Raw genomic sequence first — 20,004 nt, forward strand, 5'->3', positions numbered from 1 at the left:
GAGAGGCAGGCGGTGGCAAACTACCTCTGAACATCTCTTGCCTTGAAAATCCCACACAGTCACCATGAGTCAGCTGTGACTTGATGTAGGCACTTTCCATCGCCACTGCAGTTACAAGTATTAACGGGCGTTTTGATATCATCTTCCTCACTATATAGACTAATCTTCACTAACATAATCTATCCAGAGAATAAAAGAAGATCTTGTTATATTGTTTTCCAAATTAGAATTATAATAGCATATTAATAATTAATGCTAATGTAAGCACTCTGGCTTTTATTGTCCTGTTTTTGTTCACTCAAATGAAGATCAAAATGGAAGGAAACAATTTAGCACTTACCTTCAGCTTTACCCTTGTCATAGGTTGCATATTTAATTTTCCAAAATAGTTCCAATATAGTGTTTTTGTACTAATGTATTAGAGCAAGATGGTAGTATGCTGAGCAGTAGGATAGCAGTCAGAGTGTCAGCCTAATACTAAGGAAACCTGGGTTCCGTTTCCCATCACCCATGAAGCTTAGTGGGCTAAGCACACACTCTCAGCTTAACCTATTTTACAGGGTTACTGTGAGGACAAAATGGAGGAGGTGAGAACTGTAGAAACTGACCTCAGCTCCTTGGAGGAAGGACAGGATAACAATATGATGAATGCCTAATAGCAGGTGGGTTTTGGATACTAATGGCAGTGGCAGAATCCAAACAATACCAAGAGCTTAGGACTTTTGACGGGTTTTTTTTCTTCAAACAGAACAGACATCACTCAGTTTCAAAACAGGTTTGTCATTGTAAAGATACCAAATTTCTAGAGATTTTGAAGCCATGAGACTGTGACATTTTTTGGGAAAAAATAAATTTATGCAGTACATTCATATATCCGAACTTATTTTAAGAGCATAAAATACATACATTTTAGCACATTAAATTGCACCATTTGGTATATTTATAAAGTTTTTATTAAAATGCTTTTGTTTTATTAAAACAATATACATTTGCCCAATGTTACAGGCAGAGAGCTTCCTGGATTCTGGAACATTATAGGTTTTCTGGAGCTGATGCAAGTTTCTGAGCTCTTTTTGAATGTGTGTGTGTGTGCATGCTTGTGTTTTCAAACATCCCTCAGTTTCTTTCACTGGATGAATCTGAGGACCAAGTAACTCTTTAAAAACCCAAATGTGTAGGATCTGCCCCCCACCCCCGGCTGCCGCCATACAACAGCTGCAGGGAATTATTTTTTAAAAAATAAATGAGAGCCTTTGACTGGAGGGAGGGAGGGCTCCTGCCTTTCCCCCAACCATTTTCCTGTGCCAAAGCAGTGCCAGAGGGAACTTATTTCCCCAGTTTTGCTGCTCCATGGTTATAGAATACTCCACATGGAGCAGCAAAAATGAGGAATAACTTCCCCCCAGTAATGCTTTGGCATGGGATAATGATTTGGAGGAGGAGACAGTAACCCTTTCTCCTCCTCCACTGGTGTTCCAAGCCCCTGGTTGAGCTTTCCTTGCTGTGAGGAAACCAGGTTAAACCAGATCCAACCCTTAAAACCCATACCTTAATTTTGTCCTGAGAGGCAAATGAAAAACTATTTGGTTTCCCACTTGCCTTGCCGCTGTTGTTTAGTAGACTCCTATACCAAATATCTGAATATGTCCTGAATTTAGTATTTAAAAGTACTTTCCAATGTGAAGCCCTAAGTGGTGTTTGCTGAAAAATCCAACCATTTGCAATTTAATTATTATCACTTATGTTGAACTGTGGGTCTTAAAGGTTTGTAGCTATGTGAATTGATAACAAATTAATTTTAAACTGCCTTTAAAAGTTCTGCACAAATCCCTCTAAAAAAAGAAACTATGTCATAAAATGTTTCTCAGTATTTTTCTGAATTTATTCTGTATTCTAAGCTTTCCCATTTCTGGTCATGTGGCACTGGGAACTGCTGCTTAAGAAACACACTTTATAAACCTCCTTGGGCACTCAGTGCTTGTTATATCCAGTGCTCTGGATCCAGGTCAGATCTTTACTGTGGCCAGTAAGGACAAACTTTTATTGTTTGCAGCTTCCAACATTTTGCAACTTAGTTCAGAAATTGATGTACTGAATATTATATTAGTGTAATAAACTGGGATTTGTGACCCAGGACAGTACTCTTTAATAGTGCTTTCCCCTTTCCCTTCACTATATACTAATGTCCTTTAGTCCCTCAAGTGAACCAGATGTTCAGCTGCACTGATCTTCTCTTTAATTCAGAATTTCCTGGATTTTTGAACTTGGACTCCTCTTCTGAATTGAGCCTCATGGCCTCACATAACACAGTGCCAATAATCCATTTCACAGGTGACTCTTTGTAGATTGCTTGTGTTACACTGTAACCCTGGAAAATGGCAGCAAAGGTAATATACTTCAATGTTTGTTTCTTGAAAACACACCAACTATAGACACCCACACACCCAGAAAGTGCTGGAATCTGCTTATTCTCTTCTTTTTTTGAGACATCTTCCTGGTATTTTAAAAAAGCGGACATAATGTAAACTGTCGCAGACAAAATTTATAGCACCTATAACTACCTTTACTACATGTAACTTGCTGTTTCTCTTAAGGATCTGTACATTGAGTTATTTATTATTGTTGTGGTTGTTATTATTATTAACTTCATTTATAGTCTGCCTTTCTCACTGAGACACAAGGCAGACTGGACTAATTCAGTATTAAAAGAAGAACAGAAAATGAGATATTCAACCTTAATTTGAACAGGGAAACATTATTAGATCAAAGCCACAAGCTTTTTTCCCAAATCAAATTGAGATGTGATGGGGTAAGGGGAATACCTACCCTCCAAATCCAATGTGGATCTGGGAAAGTCTTCTTCCATGACACATTCAGTACATTAACGGGTTAGCAGGTTCAATGAGAAAGTCTCCATGTACCTCAGAATTTTGTCTCTACTTTGTCTCTGTGAACCACCTTACTCACCTAAATGAAGAAGGAAAGCTTCCCTCAGACTGCAGTTTCACCCCCTTTAGGTGACCAAGATGGGCCAAACCATAAGAAGAGAATTAATGTATTAGTGGAAGGTCTGCTAACAAGTAAATAAGCTGAAGTCTTTCTTTTATTTAGGGTTCATGTTGGTAGAGTTTTGTGGAGAGCGCTCCCTCTTTATTGAGGTGAGAGCGGGTGTAGGAAATGAGTGATCCAGATTAAAAATAGCCAAATCCACAAGTGCTCAAACAAGGGTTTTTTGTTCAATTTCTGTTCATGTATTTATTTTTTCACATATAGATTTTAACAGATGGATTTACTCAGCTACTGAAAAGGAATCATTTTTATGTGCATACTGATTTCAGGGGAACTGACTTTTATCTGAAAGATGAGATCTATATATTTTCCCCATTTTAAAATTTTGTTTTGTTTTAATTTCATTAATATTTGTGTTGATTCCATTTCATTTATATTCATGTCCATCAGAAACAAAGGTTTCATCTATCTCCTTTCCCCCTCCCCCTGTTCTTTCTGTTACACTCATAGTGCAATCCTATGAGTTGTTACTCCAGTCTGAGCTCAGTGAAATCAACAGGATTTGACTGGAGTAACTCTGCAAAGGATTGCATTATCAGTGAGCCATGGGTTGAAACTTATGTTGCTTGTGGTACTGTGGCCAGACTGCAAAAGGATCAGCCAATAGATATGAAGGAAAATCTCTCCGCAGTACCTCAGTATCTGATATATCCAAGGCATTGTACCCAGAGGAATGTAGTCCATAGTGTACTGAGGTATGCATCTCAGACACAATGGGGGTGGGGTGGGAATGAGTCTCCAGCCTTCCCATTGGCTGGCCAGTCTGCTTACTTCCCTACTTTCCTTTTTATCCATGACTAGGAGTAAGGCCTGTTGTGAAGAAAACTACAGTGAGCTCTAGAAGGAGACTCTGGGCGAGTGCCCATCACCCTTGCTGTCTTCCCACCCAGCACAAGTGAAGGCATTGACTCCCCCCCACCCCACCCCGAAAGGGGAGCTGATCTCTGCCATCTAGACAGCAATTATAAATCTGAGTGGAACACTTTATGAATTTGTGTGTCATCCTTGCACAGGGGCCATGCTAAACTTCTCTCTTTTATTTCAATTTTAGTATATGTGCTGCTGAAGTGAGGATATAAATCTGAATGATCTTCAGTTGTTTCCCAGGAGAAAATGGCATTGTACCTGTCTGAGGTCCTATCCCTCCTCAAACCCTACCCTCTCCAGACCCCATCCCTTAAATCTCCAGGAATTTCCTAACCTGGAGTTGGCAACCCTGTCTCCCTCCCTTGTATCTGTCCCTCTGAACTTCAGCTTTCCATTGCTCTCCCCACCCTGCTATCTCTACATAAGAAAAGTGCAGTCTTTCTTCACAGTGTGGGGGAGACCAAAGCAACTCACATCATTCTCCTTTCCCATCTTTGATCTGAACAACAACCCTGTGAGGCAGGTTAGGCTGGAAGTCTGTGACTGGTCCAAAATCACCCAGTCAGCTTCCACAGCAAGAACCTGGGTCTGGCAGACCCCACTCTAAAGCCCTAACTTGTATGCCCTCCTCAAACTCCACCACAGAATCTCCAGGAATTCCCCACCAACCTGAAAAGGTACCACTAAAGGCCTCTGGGTGAATGCCCTCCACCCTTGTTGTCTTCCCATCCACCCAAGTGAAGGCATTTACTCCCTCCTACCTCAAGGGAAGCTGATCTTTGCCATTTGGAGAGCAACTGTAATTCTAAATGTTTTCCAGCCCTCACCTGGAGATTGGTAACAGTGGCTCCCAGGAGGAAAGGCTTCTCTCTCAGAGGCCTGTAGTGATAACTTAGGAATTTCCCACCAACTTGGAAAGCTACCACTAAAAACCTCTAGGCGAGTACCCCCGCCCCAACCTTGCTGTCTTCCAACCCATCCAAATAAAGGCATTAATTCCCCCCGATGCCTCAAGGGAGGTGATCTCTTCCATCTGGAATTTCCTAACCTGGAGTTGGCAACCTAACAGCCTCTACATGGGAAAAGGATAGCCTTTCTTCACAGTGGGGGGGCGGGGAGGATGAAGCACCTGGAGGTTGCAACAGTGGAAATGGCTGGTAGCATCAAGCAGCTGACATTGAAGAAAGCCATTGCAAGCCTCCCTTTCGCTCCCCCTGTTTATCTGCTGGTGTTAAAGTGGTCCCTCCAGGCTATGAATGAGCATTCTTTGTCAGTTGAAGCATCAGCTTGGTTTTTACTTAGTAAAAACTAGAGATGGACTGTTAAGTGAATGGAATATTTAGTATATGAGAATTTTACTTTGGCCTAAGCATCCTTTTCCCCTTTTCTTTGCTGTTTAAGTGGGCAGTAATTTCTGTCTAGGTACAATGTGAATGGTTTTTGCTTATTTATTTATATCTGCTTCTCTCCCTGAAGAGACCCAAAGTGGCTCATAACAAAGAATATTATATATGAAACCCAATAAACAAACTAATCTTGGGCTGGTCCTGGACTCATTTAATAGCTCACCCAAAAGCACCAAGAGCCCTTTGGCTCTCAGAAGGGCTCATGCCTCTAGCTGTGTCCAAGACATTCCTCTCAATTTTCCTCTTGTTGCTAAAGCATCTCTGGCCACACCCAAGCTATATAGGTACATGAACAAGGTTGAGAATGGGGAGAGAACAACAGTTATGCAAGATGCAACTAGTAAAGGTGTTTCTTCTTTTCTCTCCATCCCTGTCTACAAAATTATTAATTTAATATATTTGTAGATGGCTGGATACTTGTGGTATATGGGTAACAAGCATGAAAAATTTAGGTAGAAAAGGCACAAATCCTTGACAATGCCTGTGTATTACAGTTATTATCTGTCTGTCTGCCTGTCTTACTGAATTGCCCCATCCCAGCCGGTGCCAGGTTCTGAGCGATGTACAACATAAGAATAAAATACATACATTGAAGTCAGTAAAACCAGTTACATTAAAAAGAAATTAAACCCCAATGGTGCCTCATTTAAAGTGCTATTATTCAGTTTCCAGTTATTACATCGGGGTGGGGAGAAGAAGGTGCCAGCATGGCAACCATTGCTGTCCTTATGCAAAGGCTTGGTGGAACATCTCTGTCCTGCAGGCCCTGTGGGACTGTAAAAGATCCCACAGGGCCCTGATGTCTTCTGGCAGAGCATTCCACCAAGTTGAGGGCAGCCTTTAGGGCCAGGGATCACCAGCAGATTTCTACCAGTAGAGTGTAACACCCTTCCAGGGACATAGTGGTGGAGGTGGTCCCATAGATACGTTGGTCCCACACTGCTCAAGGCCTTAAAGGTTATAACCAGAACCTTGAATCTGACCCAGTATTCAGCCAGCAAGCAGTGTAGCTGGTGCAGCACAGGTAAAGTATGTGTCATCTGTGGTGTTCTCGTCAGGACTTGTGCCACCACATTCTGGACCCGTTGGAGTTTCCAGGTCAGACTCAAAGTTGGCCAGCATAGAGTGAATTACAGTAGTCTAATCTGGAGGTGACTGTTGCATGAATTTCTGTGGCCAGGTCCGAGCAAGATAGGAGGGGAGCTATCTGCCAGGCTTGGCGAAGATGGAAAAATGCTGCCTTGACTACATGGGCCTCCATTGAAAGTGAGGTATCCATTGTCACTCCTAAGCTCGTGATGGTAGGTGCTGGTGTTAGTAGCACCTCATAAAGAGTCAGCAGTCTGTGCTCCAACCACACTCCCCCCAACCACAGAACCTCTTGTCTTTGACGAGTTCAGTGTCAACCTGCTTTTCTTTATTCAGTCCACCACAGCATCCAAACACTCAGCCAAAGATGAAGGAACTGTAGCCAACTGGTTGCCCAACAGCAAATATAGCTGGGTGTTATCCGCATATTGATGACATCCCAGCTCAAAGCTCCATACCAACTGGGCAAGGGGGCACATATAGACGTTGAATAGCATTGGGGAGAGGCCCCTTGTGGAACCCCACACAAGAGGGGATATGTTGCTTACACAGTGAATGACATTACACTTCCTCCAGCTTGTCAGTATTTGCTTATTTACTTCATTTATGCCCTACCTTTCTCTCCAGTGGGGGCCCAAAGTGGCTTACATAATTATCTTCACAACAACCTTGTGAGATAGGTTAGTCTGTGAGTATGACTGGCCCAAGGTCACCTAGCAAGGTCCCATGACAGAGTAGGGATTTGAGCCTGGGCCACACAGATTCTAGTCCAAAACTCTTAACTACCACACTAGTTTTTCAAACCATTAGCATAAAAATAATGATCATAAAATTTTGTTTAACATTGTGCTCTAGAAGCGTTTTAGCTTTTTAGCCCATTTCCAGAAGTATGGAATTTTGAAAATGCCCCATCTTGTTACTCCTAGAGGAGAGAACCACAGGCAACATTGAACATGCAGAACATTGCAGTATTTCTAGGTCTTTACAAGAGAAGATCCTGATGCTAAATATGAGTTTAAAAGATTCAATTTCATTAGCAAATATGTATGTAAATAGGGTGACCATAATGTCTGAAGGCCAGCCAGGGACACTGGGGGGGGGGACCAGCGCCGGGTGCCCCGCGGTCTCCCCGCGGCCTCCGCTGGTCCCTGGAGGCCCTCCAGAGACTCTGGAGGGCCTCCAGGGACCAGCGGAGGCCGCGGGGAAGCCTTCGCTGGCCGGCGCTGGTCCCGGAAGGCCTTCCAGAGGCTCTGGAAGGCCTTCCGGGACCAGCGCCGGGTGCCCCGCGGCCTCTCCGCGGCCTCCGCTGGTCGCTGGAGGCCCTCCAGAGTCTCTGGAGGGCTTCCAGCGACCAGCGGAGGCCACGGAGAGGCCTCCACTACTGCCGCCGGGCCCCGCGCGCGGGCGGGGAAGGCGGCGAGTGAGGGAGGGAGCGTCCCTGCGCGTGCGCAGGGGCCCTGCGCAGGCGCAGGGACGCTCCCTCCCTCACTCGCCGCCTTCCCCGCCGGCGCCCGCGGCCCACCGGCTCCGGGGCTGCCTAAACCGGGACCTTTAATGGTCCCGGTATAGGCAGCCCGGGATCCGGGATTGGGTGGCCAGAACCGGGAATGTCCCGGGAGACCGGGACGGTCTGGCCACCCTATATGTAAATGAAGTCTTGGAGAAACCCAAATTATAGGTATTTTACTGAAAATACGTAATGCTTGTGGTAAATTTATTTTAATCTTGATCATACTGATGATTCTTGAATTCATGTAAGAGACACTCATTTCATATGAGGCATTGTGAATGTTAGACTAAACGTAGACTGTGATGTTTATCACTAAAGTGGCAAAGAAGTGTTTGTTGCCAACTATTCCCAAGTGTTAGTAGAACTGCAAATGATAGTCTTTCCGTGCTGGGGAGGAATGCTGGGAATGCTTAACTGCTCTTGAAAATAGGTCATGATTTAATAAAGTTTTATAAAAGAGAATGCAAGTTTCTGAAGAAACTCTTTCAATCTTAGCAGACTACTGTTAATTTACCTTATTAAACTGGAAAATAAATACAGCAACTGATTTATTACCTAAACCTTCAAGCATATTGCATAACACTGAAAGATTGTGTACTCAATTGCTCTGTATTTTTCATATTATTTATTTTAAAACATTTTTGTGCTGCCTTTCCATCTAATCAGGGTCTACAAGGTAGCAAACATTTTTAAAAAAATTAAAATATTTAAAAAGTTAATAGAAGTTAATAGAAAAGTTGTAAAACCCTTTTTAGTATTTAGGAATACTGTTTACTAGCACTGATGTTTGAGAATAAAGCCGTTGGGTTGAATCCAGCTGCCATCATAGTTAGGTAGCTGTTCAAGCAGATGAACCAGCAAGGGGCCCATGTACTGCTTTGCTAATCCTTTCATCTCTCTCGGCCCTCCAGTCAGATGGATCCTTCCTCTGCAGCCTTTGCCCTATCAGACTTAGTGAGATGAAGCTGCGGCTAACCTGAGAGAGTGGAAGGGGAAGAAAGAAGGAAGGGTTGTTTTGTGTTGGATGCTGCCACCACTCAGCAGCATTTCATCTGAATGGAGGGAGGTGTCTAGTTGGGTACCACAGGGCTTGGTTCTGGGCCCAGTACTTTTTAATATTTTTTAGATGATCCAGATGGAGATGTGGAGGGGCTACTCATTAAATTTGCAGATGACAACCAATTGGGAGGAATAGTGAACACACCAGAAGATATAAAATTCAGTGAGATCTGAACGTGCTGGGAAAGTGGGTGGATGTGAAAAAGATGCAGCTTAACAAGTAGAATTCGAATTCCAAACCTTTAATGGCATAGCAATTGCAAATAAGAGTACACAGAATGTAAAAAGTTAAACATAGCAGATAAAATCAAAAAGAAACAGAGATTACATGTGCATTTATACAAGATTAAATTTACATTTAAGAATGTCAGCCAAAAATTTTGCCACAAATATATATGCTGCATTCGACATCTGGGTAACAAAAATGAGGAACACACATACTGGATGACAGATACACTTTTGGGTAGCAGTGTGTGCAAACAAGATCTTGGGGTATGGATCGATTTTAAGTTAAGTATGATCAGCCAGTGGTGATGCAGTGACAAAAAAGGCTAATGCGATCTTGGGGTGTATCAACAAGGCATAACATCCTAATTGCAAGCTGTCATAGTCCTGCTATACACTGTATTGGTCAGGCTGCACCTGAAGTATTATGTGCAGTTCTGGAGGTTTCACTTCAAAAAGGATGCGAACAGAATGGAATGGGTGCAGAGGAGAGCAACAAGGATGATCAGGGGCCTGGAGACCAAGCCCTATGAGGAAAGGCTGTGGGACTTGGGCATGTTCAGGGGAGGGGGGCTTTTTTTAAGTATTTGAAGGGTTGTCACTTAGAGGAGGCAGGGAGGTGTTCCTGTTGGCAGCAGAGGATAGGATTTGCAATAATGGATTTAAATTAAGGGCAGTAAGGTACTGACTGGATATTAGGAAAAACCTTTTTACAGTAAGAGTAATTCAACAGTGGAATCGACCACTGAGGGAGGTGGTGAGCAGCAATTGGACAAACACTTGTCAGGGATGCTCTAGGCTATGGTTATCGAACTTGTTTGTTATGAGGGCTGGATCTGACATAAATGAGACCTTGTCTGGCCAGGCCATGTTGTGCTGGGCCATGTGTGTACCTATTTAAGATTTGGTAGCAGAGATATAAACTTTATAAAGAGCACAGACAAACACAATTAAAGATTTAAAAAAAACCTTAAAATAAAACATGCTTAAAACATTAGCACTCATTGTTCTTAAAAGTGCTTTCTTTGTATTTCTCCCATGTGATCCAGGGAACTGGGCAAAGGAAGCTCTGACTCTTTCCTTCCTTCCTCAGGGAACCAGGAGGGGAAAAAGCCTCGGCCAATAGAAGGAAGAGAGGCTTGGCTCAGTAGCTCTGATGTGGTATTGAGAGAGCCTGGCAAAGCAAGCTGCTATGCAGAAGGAAGCAAGAGAAGGAAGCAGATGACAACCAGTTGCTCAGGAGCCTGATAGGAGCCCTCCAAGGGCCTGATTTGGCCCCCAGGCCACATGTTTGACACCCCTGCTCTAGGCTGATCCTGCATTGAGCAGGGGGTTGGACTAGATAGCCTCCAACTCTGTGATTCTGTGAATCAAACTGGTTGTGATGGCAGCAGGGCTGGTGTGTGGAAGTAGGCAGGGTAGGCGGTGGACTTGGGCACTACCCCGCCTTGAAGGCAGGATTGGAGGAGTGCTTTCCCCCTGCAGTAAGTTCAGCATGCTGTTTTACCGGTTCCGGTCGCTTTTGAGTTGAAAGCAACCAGCGCCGCTAAAACAGCGCGCTGAGTTTACAGCAGGGGGAAAGCAATAGTGTGGTAGCACTGTTGTGCGCTGCCCATCACTTTCTCCTCCCTGCCCTGCACAATGATGTCACTTTTGATGATGTCATCATGCCGCACATGCACGATATCAGCTCCATAAAGGGAGCTTTTTTGGGGGGGAGGGTGCGGCACAGGGGGCTGCCTCTAGTGGCAGAACTTCTAGCACCAGCACTGGATGGCAGACAGAGTGATGACGGCAGTAGTCTTTGTAATTGGAGCTGCTGAATGGATGTCCCCTGCAATACTCCCTCTAAGCTGCAGAGTCTTGTGAGCAAAGATACTACTTCATGAACTACTGGCATTAACATTGTGAGCAAGCAATTTGGCTACTGCATAAATTAGTTTGCTCTAGGGCCATCCTTCCTGAACTAAGACAGGTGTGAGCAGGAGGCTAAAAAATGATGAGCTAGTTCACACTTACTCAGCTTAGAGAGACCATTGATCCCCTAAGTCTGTGTATTTATGTGTGTCTGTATGTATGTATTGTGAGTGGTATAGGAGTAAAGAGGTTCACTGTTCACTACAGATTTCTTGTCCTTATGAAAACTTGGGGCTGGCTCTGAAGGTATGTATCTGGAGACAGAGCTTGTCACTGTAATGCTAGCTGTTTGCAAATTGTGGATTAGGCTCATGAACATACACTTCTTCCTCTCTTTTTCTCTTTCTAGTGTTTTGCATGGTTTTGCATTGGATGGAAATCATGGCTTTAAAAACCAGGTTCCCTTGTAACTACAGTTTGCAAATTTACTTCAAATCATATTTTTAATCTCTGGTTTACAAGAAATCCTGAATTGCATTAATCATGGTAAACACAAACCATTGGGACACTGTGTCAGAAGTGCCACTTACATTATACTCTTATTTTATGTAGGAATAGCCCTGTTGGCTCCCAGTAGCTTACAACTGAAATTCATGATAATATAAGTACATGACTTCGAGAGTGTGTGACAGGGGAGGAAGAGAGAGGATGTTTGTTGATGTTCTAGCCCCCCCCCCCCCATTGCTCTTGTTCTAACTTGCTTGCATTTTTAATTTAATCTATAGCTGAATCTTCAAAGAATCACAATCAGTATTCTGATGATGGCAGGGAAAATGTGTTTTTTCAGCACAATGAACAAAGATTCAGGAAATCTGGCACAGTACTAAGGAATGGGACTGATGGTGGAGATTGTGGCATGGGCAGAGCATCTCAGATGTTAGTCCACCACTGATACTATCTTCTTTCAGGTGCTGATGACTTCTAACTGACAGAACGCTATAGTGTTTGGGCCCAAAGAAAATCAACAGTACTATACATAGGGTGCCAACCTCCAGGTGAGTCCTGGAAATCTCCTGCAGATGAAAAAGATCAGTTCTCTTGGAGAAAATGGCTCCTTTGGAGGGTGGGCTCTATGGCATTGTACCCGCTGAAGTCCCTCCCCTCCCCAAGCCCCACCTTCCCCAGGCTGCACCCCCAAAATCTCCCCCCAGAACTGGCAGCCCTAAATATGAATGACATTCCTCATGAAAGGTCCAGTAGCTATTTGGATCTGGTGGAACCCTGAGAAAGTGGGAGGCCAGCTGGTGGAAATGATAGTGGGAAGAGTATCGCAGATCTTAGTCTTCCAGTCTCACTTCCACCTTCCAGCTCTTGATAGTTTCTCATTTTGTCTCTGAGCTTGTAAACTAACAGCTGTACACAGCTCTGTATATGTAGTTTCTCACTACATATGCTAAATTCATCCAGTCTGTACACATATATTCTCACCTAGAAGGGCTATATATTCTCTTTATTTTAGTATATTTATTTGGTATAACATTTTATTGGGTTTACAAGGTAAAATACAAAGGGGAAGGGTGGGGAAAAAGGGAAAGAAAATAAAAAAACAAGTTTAACACAACATACATTATCATTTCTACTGTTACAACACTATCTCATTTTCTGCAAGTTCTCAATAAAGTAGCGACCATAATGCCTGCAAATCTGTTATCATGCTTTCCTTTGTAAATATATTTTAGTATATTTCTTATTTGAAATAGTAGTTTAGAACAGTGATTGTAATGTAATACAATGAATATTAGAATGGTAATTTGGAATGCATTACTCTGAACAGAGGAGATGTAACACTGCATTACAAATCACCCCACCTCAAAGAAAAAGATGCTATTAGTTACCTATATGCTTGAGATGAGACAGATGGACTGGTAACAAAAATTAAGAATGATATATTTACATATCTACCTCCAATTTTGACATATTTATTTGTTCCATTGCCCCCCCCCCCCCCCCGAATTAAATCCAAACAGTGGTGACCTTATAAACTTAGCTTGTTATTCCTGTTGGCATCTGTTAAAACATCTTCATTATGTTGTATGCTAATTTGCTGTTCAATGTCCTTCCTCATGAGAGGTCCAGTAGCTATTTGGATCTGGTGATGGATATGTATGGACTGGTAAATTTCATTTCTGTGTATCTGAGGAAGTGCACATGCACATAAAAGCTCATACCTTGAATAAAACTTTGTTGGCCCTAAAGGTGCCACTGGACTCAAACTTTGTTCTGCTACTTCAGACCAACATAGTTACCCAACTAGATCTAGCTGTACACCTAGCATTCTTAGTGGCTAAGAATCCTATATACCCTGTCACAAGCAAGAGACTAATGAGGGCCTCTACTGACTGTATGGGAGGGCTCAGAGCACCCAACCACCTGTACCAGAGCACCCCTGTATCTTCTCTATTATTTTCTGTGACTGAAGAGGCAGTATAACAACAAGAAGTTTATTATAAGTGCTCTAAAACAACAAGTAAGTAATAAAACATTTAGTGCACAGTGAATATAGAAAATAGTAAAGATTGGTGTAAATAAATAAAAACTCTGATGCATCTGACTACTAGACATTGCTTTGTTATATCTTGAAAGACTCAGCACCCCTTTTGGGTGAGGGATCCCTCTTTGGCTGTAACATAGCAGCTCGTAGATTTGACTTTCTGTCAGATTGACTCCTTACACTATGTGTTGGCTGTAAAGCATGTTCTGAAACAGGTTATTATATTTTCTTAAAAAGCTGAAAACTGTAATTGTATTTTAAATAAATATTACTTTTGAATGACACACACCACATTTAGTTTATAGTATACAGTATAAGACTCCATGTAATGCTACAATAAACTTTCTTCAGTGGAAATTCTTTGCATTTTTCACTGATGAGAAAACATGCTTTAGGATTAGACTCTTAACAGGTGACACAGATGCTCAAATTGCCTAGGGACTTAGTACCACACCCCATCTCTCTGGGTTGAGTGGTGTTTGATTTAAGCAGCTTTATTACTAATAGAAGGATTAACTACAATGCAGCTGGGGTTTTTGTTTTGTGTGTAATCCATTTAAATACTTTACTGCAGGGAAATTCAGTCTACAAGGCTGTATCAATTTAGTTGCTTTCTTAGGTTTTACTAGTTAAAAGGTGTAATAAACAACTGCAATACAATAAATGCCCAAGATGGCTGTAATCCTCAGTGTATTTATTATAAATTTGTTCCGTCTTTATTATGTGCAAAAAGCCTGTGTTGCTCTGCTGTAGCACTCCAGCTCTTAGTATGCTAGCAGTGTGGCCTCTGGTGCTGAACAAATTGCTTCCTTACTATAAAACTAAATTGCTCAAGAGTTAATGCATACTTTTTTGAAAATGTGATGTATGCCATGACATATACTTCACAAACCCCTGACATTAGAAGGCTCTCATGCTAGAAGCAGTCCTTCAAAATTAAAAAAGATGAAAACCTTCAAAGCCTCCACTACACCCACTCTCCTTTGGAATCATGCCTATACAATAGAACAAACCCTTGGTAGTGTTGGTTTCATACATACCCATTTTACTCAGAATATTTAGTGTGGAGGGTTACTTACTGCAAACCAGGAAGTGGAGGGCAGAATCAACATTCATGAGGACACAAGGGAACATGTGCATTTATAGCATGTTTCCCAGTGGCCAAACCAGCTGGTTTGAGTCTCTTCCAAGGTTTTTCTGCCTGCCACATTGACTACTAGAAATAAACAAGGACTTTTGTTGGTGGCTTGATGGAAATTTGATTAACATAATTAAGTAAGTAGTAGTTCTAAAAATAATAAAGGTGGTATGTGATAAACCTGCCAGCATGAAGTCCATAGTCTGCCCTGATTAAATGAAAGTTGCAAACAGACTTGCCAATATGGAGCTCAGATTTTGATATCATGTGCATGTTGAGGCCTTGCTTGCTTGGGCTTTCTCCATTAATTTTGGCACAGAGGATATACACTAAGGAGAGTAGTTTTATACTGCTCAACTCATCCTGAAGATAAAATCCTAGATACTTTGACAACTGGCATACCGTTAATAGGGATCAACCCTAACATTAAGGAGATGGTTAATAGCCATTGGGCACAAGTTTCTAATTGAATGTATGTCTGAGATCTGTGTATCATATGCATATCATAAATAATTAACATTTTAAAAAACAAATGGACCTAGAGAATCAACGTTGCCTTGCTTGAAGTGTGGCTTTATGTCCTAATGTTTTACTTGGTATAAGCTGCTTGATATATGTCAGAGCTTCTTCCTGGTAATCATTCCCTTTGAATTGTCCATTTTCACACAACATGAGCATTTTCCTTTTTGACAGCAGCTCCACTTCGTTATGGTTTACCATCCTCAAGGAGGTGCAGAGGGCTTCTGTCATCTGCTTTCTCTTTTGGTATGCATTCTGCAGTTTATAAGGTGGGGTATTATTTTGAGGGCAAGTTGTATAAGTGTGCTTTTCTTGTCTTAATTGGAAATTGATACGTTGATCATGTCGTCTATCCATGAACAGCTATGCGGTATACTAAAATTTCCAAGGGAATTGATAGGGTTGCCAGCCTCCAGGTGAGGCCTGGAGTTCTGCTTTTACAACTGATCTTCTGCTGGCAGGCATCAGCTCACCTGGAGAAAATGGCTGCTTTGAAGGGGGGACTCTATGGCATTGTACCATGCTGAGGCCCCTCCCTTCCCAAACCCTGCCTCTCCCATATCCACTCCCGAAGTCTGCAGGTATTTTCCAACACAGACTTGGCAACCCTAGGAATTGAGGTTGCATATCTTCCCCAGTACAATACCTATTTACATTCATCTGCACCAACGTAACTGTATATTTGCATAAGTGAAAAAGCTTTTACCAGGAAGACTAATACTTGACCAATATTCTTGAAACCAATTCCCATCTACTTTGCTGTCATACTACAAACTTGTAAATGTCTAGAAGATAAATGTTTATCAAAGCACATTGAATCACCTTTCTTTTTAAAATGCTTCTTGGAGTTCATTGAAAAAGGAAGGGAACTCCCACAATCCAGGAACACTTTGATGCCTAACAAGAACACTGTACTGTTAAAGAATGTATTGTATTGCCTTCAGAGACTGAATCACTTGATTGTGATTTGCTCTGACAGTTGGCAGTTGTATTAGGAGCACAGTAGTAGATGCCTTTCTTTCCTATTTATCTTAATTGGAAATTGATACATGGACAAATATTGTGTCTTTTTTTAGTCATGAACAGCTATGTAGTGTAGTGTACTAAAATTCCCAAGGGAAAAACATTAAGTGTTCTGATTCTGAAACTCTTAACAATGTTTTTGGTCATTGCATATGGCAAATGATTCTGTGATAATAATGCAGGCTTGGCTTTACTACTGCTCATCTCAGCTTTGTGATTTACGAGTTCTTAATTTGCTATGTCCATGTATCTGTTAAAGCAAAATTATTTGAGCTTTTAAAACTGAAGGAGTTTCATAAAAAATGTTGACATGGGTTTCTGGAACAAAATAAATGATGTCTGTTTCATGTGCAGAATTAAACTTTAACAGTTTAACATTCACATAATATGAAAGAGAATTCACACTGAGAATAAGGAAATTTACAGTACAGTTCTAAGCAGAATTACACCTTTCTAAGAACATTTGTCTTAGAAGGGTGTAACTCTGTCTAATAGTTTAGTGTTAAATTTTAAAAGATTTTTTTCCCAGTGCCTTTGCATTTATCAAGAATATTTTGATCAGATCAAATGGACATCAGAGAAACACCAATGTAATGTAATGTATCATTTTTCCATGTTCACACCCTGTAAAGTCTGAATTTAAGATTTATTATGCCATCACATATATACATATGGTTTATGTGTTAGATAAATTTTTATCCTGCTTTTCCTTCAAGGACCTGAGAATGCCATGTATCTGTGATTCATATGAAATTACGAATTATAGTATGCTGTGGAAACTTGTACAGCACAAGCCTAAGCAGTGTTATACCCTTCTAAATCTGTTGAAATGAATGGGCTTGGAAGGGTACAACTTTGCTGACTGCACTATTTCCTGATCATGTATAAGAGGAGGATTGAAGGGGAGGGAGACGAAGATTGATTTTCCACTAGCCTTATGCCGCTCTCACGCTCCTCTTCTTAGCAGGGCTTCCGTCAGATTTCACACTATCTGCTCCGGGGCTGCAACTAGCTTTGCCTTTTTTGCATGGCTAACAGAAACTGGTTTTAAGATTATCTTGTTTGCTGCATGAAAGAGGCAGAGCAAGTTGCAACTCTGGGGCAGAGAAAATGACAGTGAGAGCAGCATAAGGCTAGTGGGAAATCAGCCCAAGTATTCCTTAGGTTTGTTCCCATAATGTGAATTTTGCCAGAGGCTTGACCAGAGTCACCCCTTGAACTTAAGGGCTGGGCTGAGTTTTGAGTCTGCATCTTGCCAGATCTATTCTAACCTTGCAACTGTTTTGCCTGGAAAAGCTGGCAACTATATTGGCATAGTTACAACATAACAGAACATGATTCAAATACAGCATAAATATTTAGGAGAGGGGTTTGAGAGCAAAAATACACTGACAAAAAAGCAAGTTCTGTTACAATAACTCAATTTTACAGGCAAATAAAGCTAATTTTGGTACACTGTACTACTTGCACCCTGGTTTTAAACACTGTTTATTCTAATTAATATAATTTACTTCTGGAAAAGTTTGTTTTGTATCTCATCTTATGGAATGTACTCCTCCTCCACATACCTCATGCACACTCATAATTCATGTGACTATTCACTTGCTAAGCAAACAACATTTTAAAAAGGAATTCCTGAAAATGAAGGTTTATAAAGATAATTATGTACTCAATAGCTTCTTTTGGAACAGAATGCTCTATGCTGTAATCTTTGCACTATTTTTTCAACTTATATCAGCTAATATAGATATGTAGAGCAAATGAAAAATGTTTTCCTTTGTTAAATGGCAAAACATACTGACATCATTAAACTTCCCTTGTTCTTATCACAATCCCTGTGTTGCATTTTGGTTTGCCTGTCCATGTTTGCCACCCGGTGGGAGCCTTTGTTGTTGTTCAGTCGCACAGTCGAGTCTGACTCTTTGGGACCCTATGGACAAAGTCATGCCAGGCCCTCCTGTCTTTCACCATCCTCCGAAGTCTGCTCAAATTCGTGTTTGTTACATCAGTAACACTGTCCAGCCATCTCATCTTTTGCCGTCCCCTTCTTTTGCCTTCTGTCTTTCCCAGCATCAAGATCTTCTCCAGGGAGTGCTCCCTTCTCATTTGGTGGCCAAAGGATTTGAGCTTCATCTTCAGCATCTGACCTTCCAGGGAACAATCTGGGTTGATTTCCCTTAGGACTGACTGATTTGAACTTCTTGCAGTCCAAGGGACTCTCAAGAGTCTTCTCCAGCATCACAGCTCAAAAGCATCTATTCTTCTGCGCTCGGCTTTCCTTATGGTCCAACTCTCACAGCCATACATTACTACTGGGAATACCATCGCCTTGACTATACGGACTTTTGTTGGCAGGGTGATGTCTATTCTTTTTATTATACTGCCCAGGTTCACCATAGCCATCCTCCCAAGGAGCAAACGTCTTTTAATTTCATGGCTACAGTCACCATCTGCAGTGATCTTGGATCCCAGAAATGTGAAGTGTCACTAGTTCCATGTCTTCCCCTTCTATTTGCCAAGGTGTGATGGGGCCGGATGCCATGATCTTAGTTTTTTTGATGTTGAGTTTCAAGCCTACTTTTGTGCACTCCTCTTTCACCCTCAACAAGAGGTACTTTAGGTCCTCCTCACTTTTTGCCATTAGAGTGGTATCATCTGCATATCTGAGGTTGTTGATGTTTTCCCTGGCAATCTTAATTCCAGTTTCTGCTTCATCCAGGCCAGCATTCCGCATGATGTACTCTGCATATAAATTAAATAAGCATGGTGACAATATACATCCTTGTCAAACTCCTTTTCCTATTCTAAACCAATCTGTTGTTCCATATCCCGTTCTGACAGTCGCTTCTTGACCCATATGCAGGTTTCTCAAGAGACATGTGAGGTGATATGGTACTCCCATCTCTTTAAGGACTTGCCACAGTTTGTTGTGATCCACACAATCAAAGGCTTTAGTGTAGTCAATGAAACAAAAACAGATGTTTTTGTGATACTCCTGTGCTTTCTCCATAATCCAGTGAATGTTGGCAATTTGATCTCTAGTTCCTCTCTACCTCTCCGAAACCCAGCTTGAACTTCTGGTAGTTCCCGATCTACATACTGTTGAAGCCTAGCTTGTAGGATCTTTAACATGACCTTGCTGGCATGTGAAATGACTGCAGTGGTGCGATAGTTTGAACATTCTTTGGCATTACCCTTCTTTGGGATTGAAATATAAACTGACCTTTTCCAATCCTGTGGCCACTGTTGCGTTTTCCAAATTTGGTGACATAATGTGTGCATCACTTTAACAGCATCATCTTTTAGGACTTTGAATAGCTCAACTGGGAACGTTGGGGGCAGGGAAACAAGCCACATAGTTTTCTGTGCCATTTTATCAATTCTGGGAAAGCTTGGACACAGTGTTGGGTGGCTCAATAAATCTCCAGAAACTCTGTGGTAAAACCATATTGTTTCTGGTGATTCTTAGAGCTACACATTAATGATTTGGAGTTGGGAGTAAGCAGTGAAGTGGCCAAGTTTGCGGATTACACTAAATTGTTCAGGGTGATAAGAACCAGAGAGGATTGTGAGGCACTCCAAAGAGATCTGTTGAGGCTGGGTGAATGGGCGTCAACGTGGCAAATGAGGTTCAACATGGACAAGTGCAAAGTAATGCACAATGGGGCCAAAAAGCTTGACTATAAATACA

At 41.8% G+C, this 20,004-nt stretch overlaps 1 protein-coding gene and 1 non-coding gene across 2 annotated transcripts in view; one reads left to right on the forward strand and one right to left on the reverse strand.

Moving 5' to 3' along the window:
• AKAP12 (A-kinase anchoring protein 12) overlaps window positions 1-20,004 on the forward strand; it is a 156,610-nt gene that overhangs the window by 15,099 nt on the left and 121,507 nt on the right. The gene's annotated exons all lie outside the window — the stretch shown is intronic.
• LOC132589259 (U6 spliceosomal RNA) lies at window positions 4,038-4,144 on the reverse strand. The gene has a single exon (XR_009556566.1). It is a non-coding gene; the product is annotated as a U6 spliceosomal RNA (small nuclear RNA).

Source organism: Heteronotia binoei, chromosome 1, assembly GCF_032191835.1.
Source record: "Heteronotia binoei isolate CCM8104 ecotype False Entrance Well chromosome 1, APGP_CSIRO_Hbin_v1, whole genome shotgun sequence".
NCBI lineage: Eukaryota > Metazoa > Chordata > Lepidosauria > Squamata > Gekkonidae > Heteronotia > Heteronotia binoei.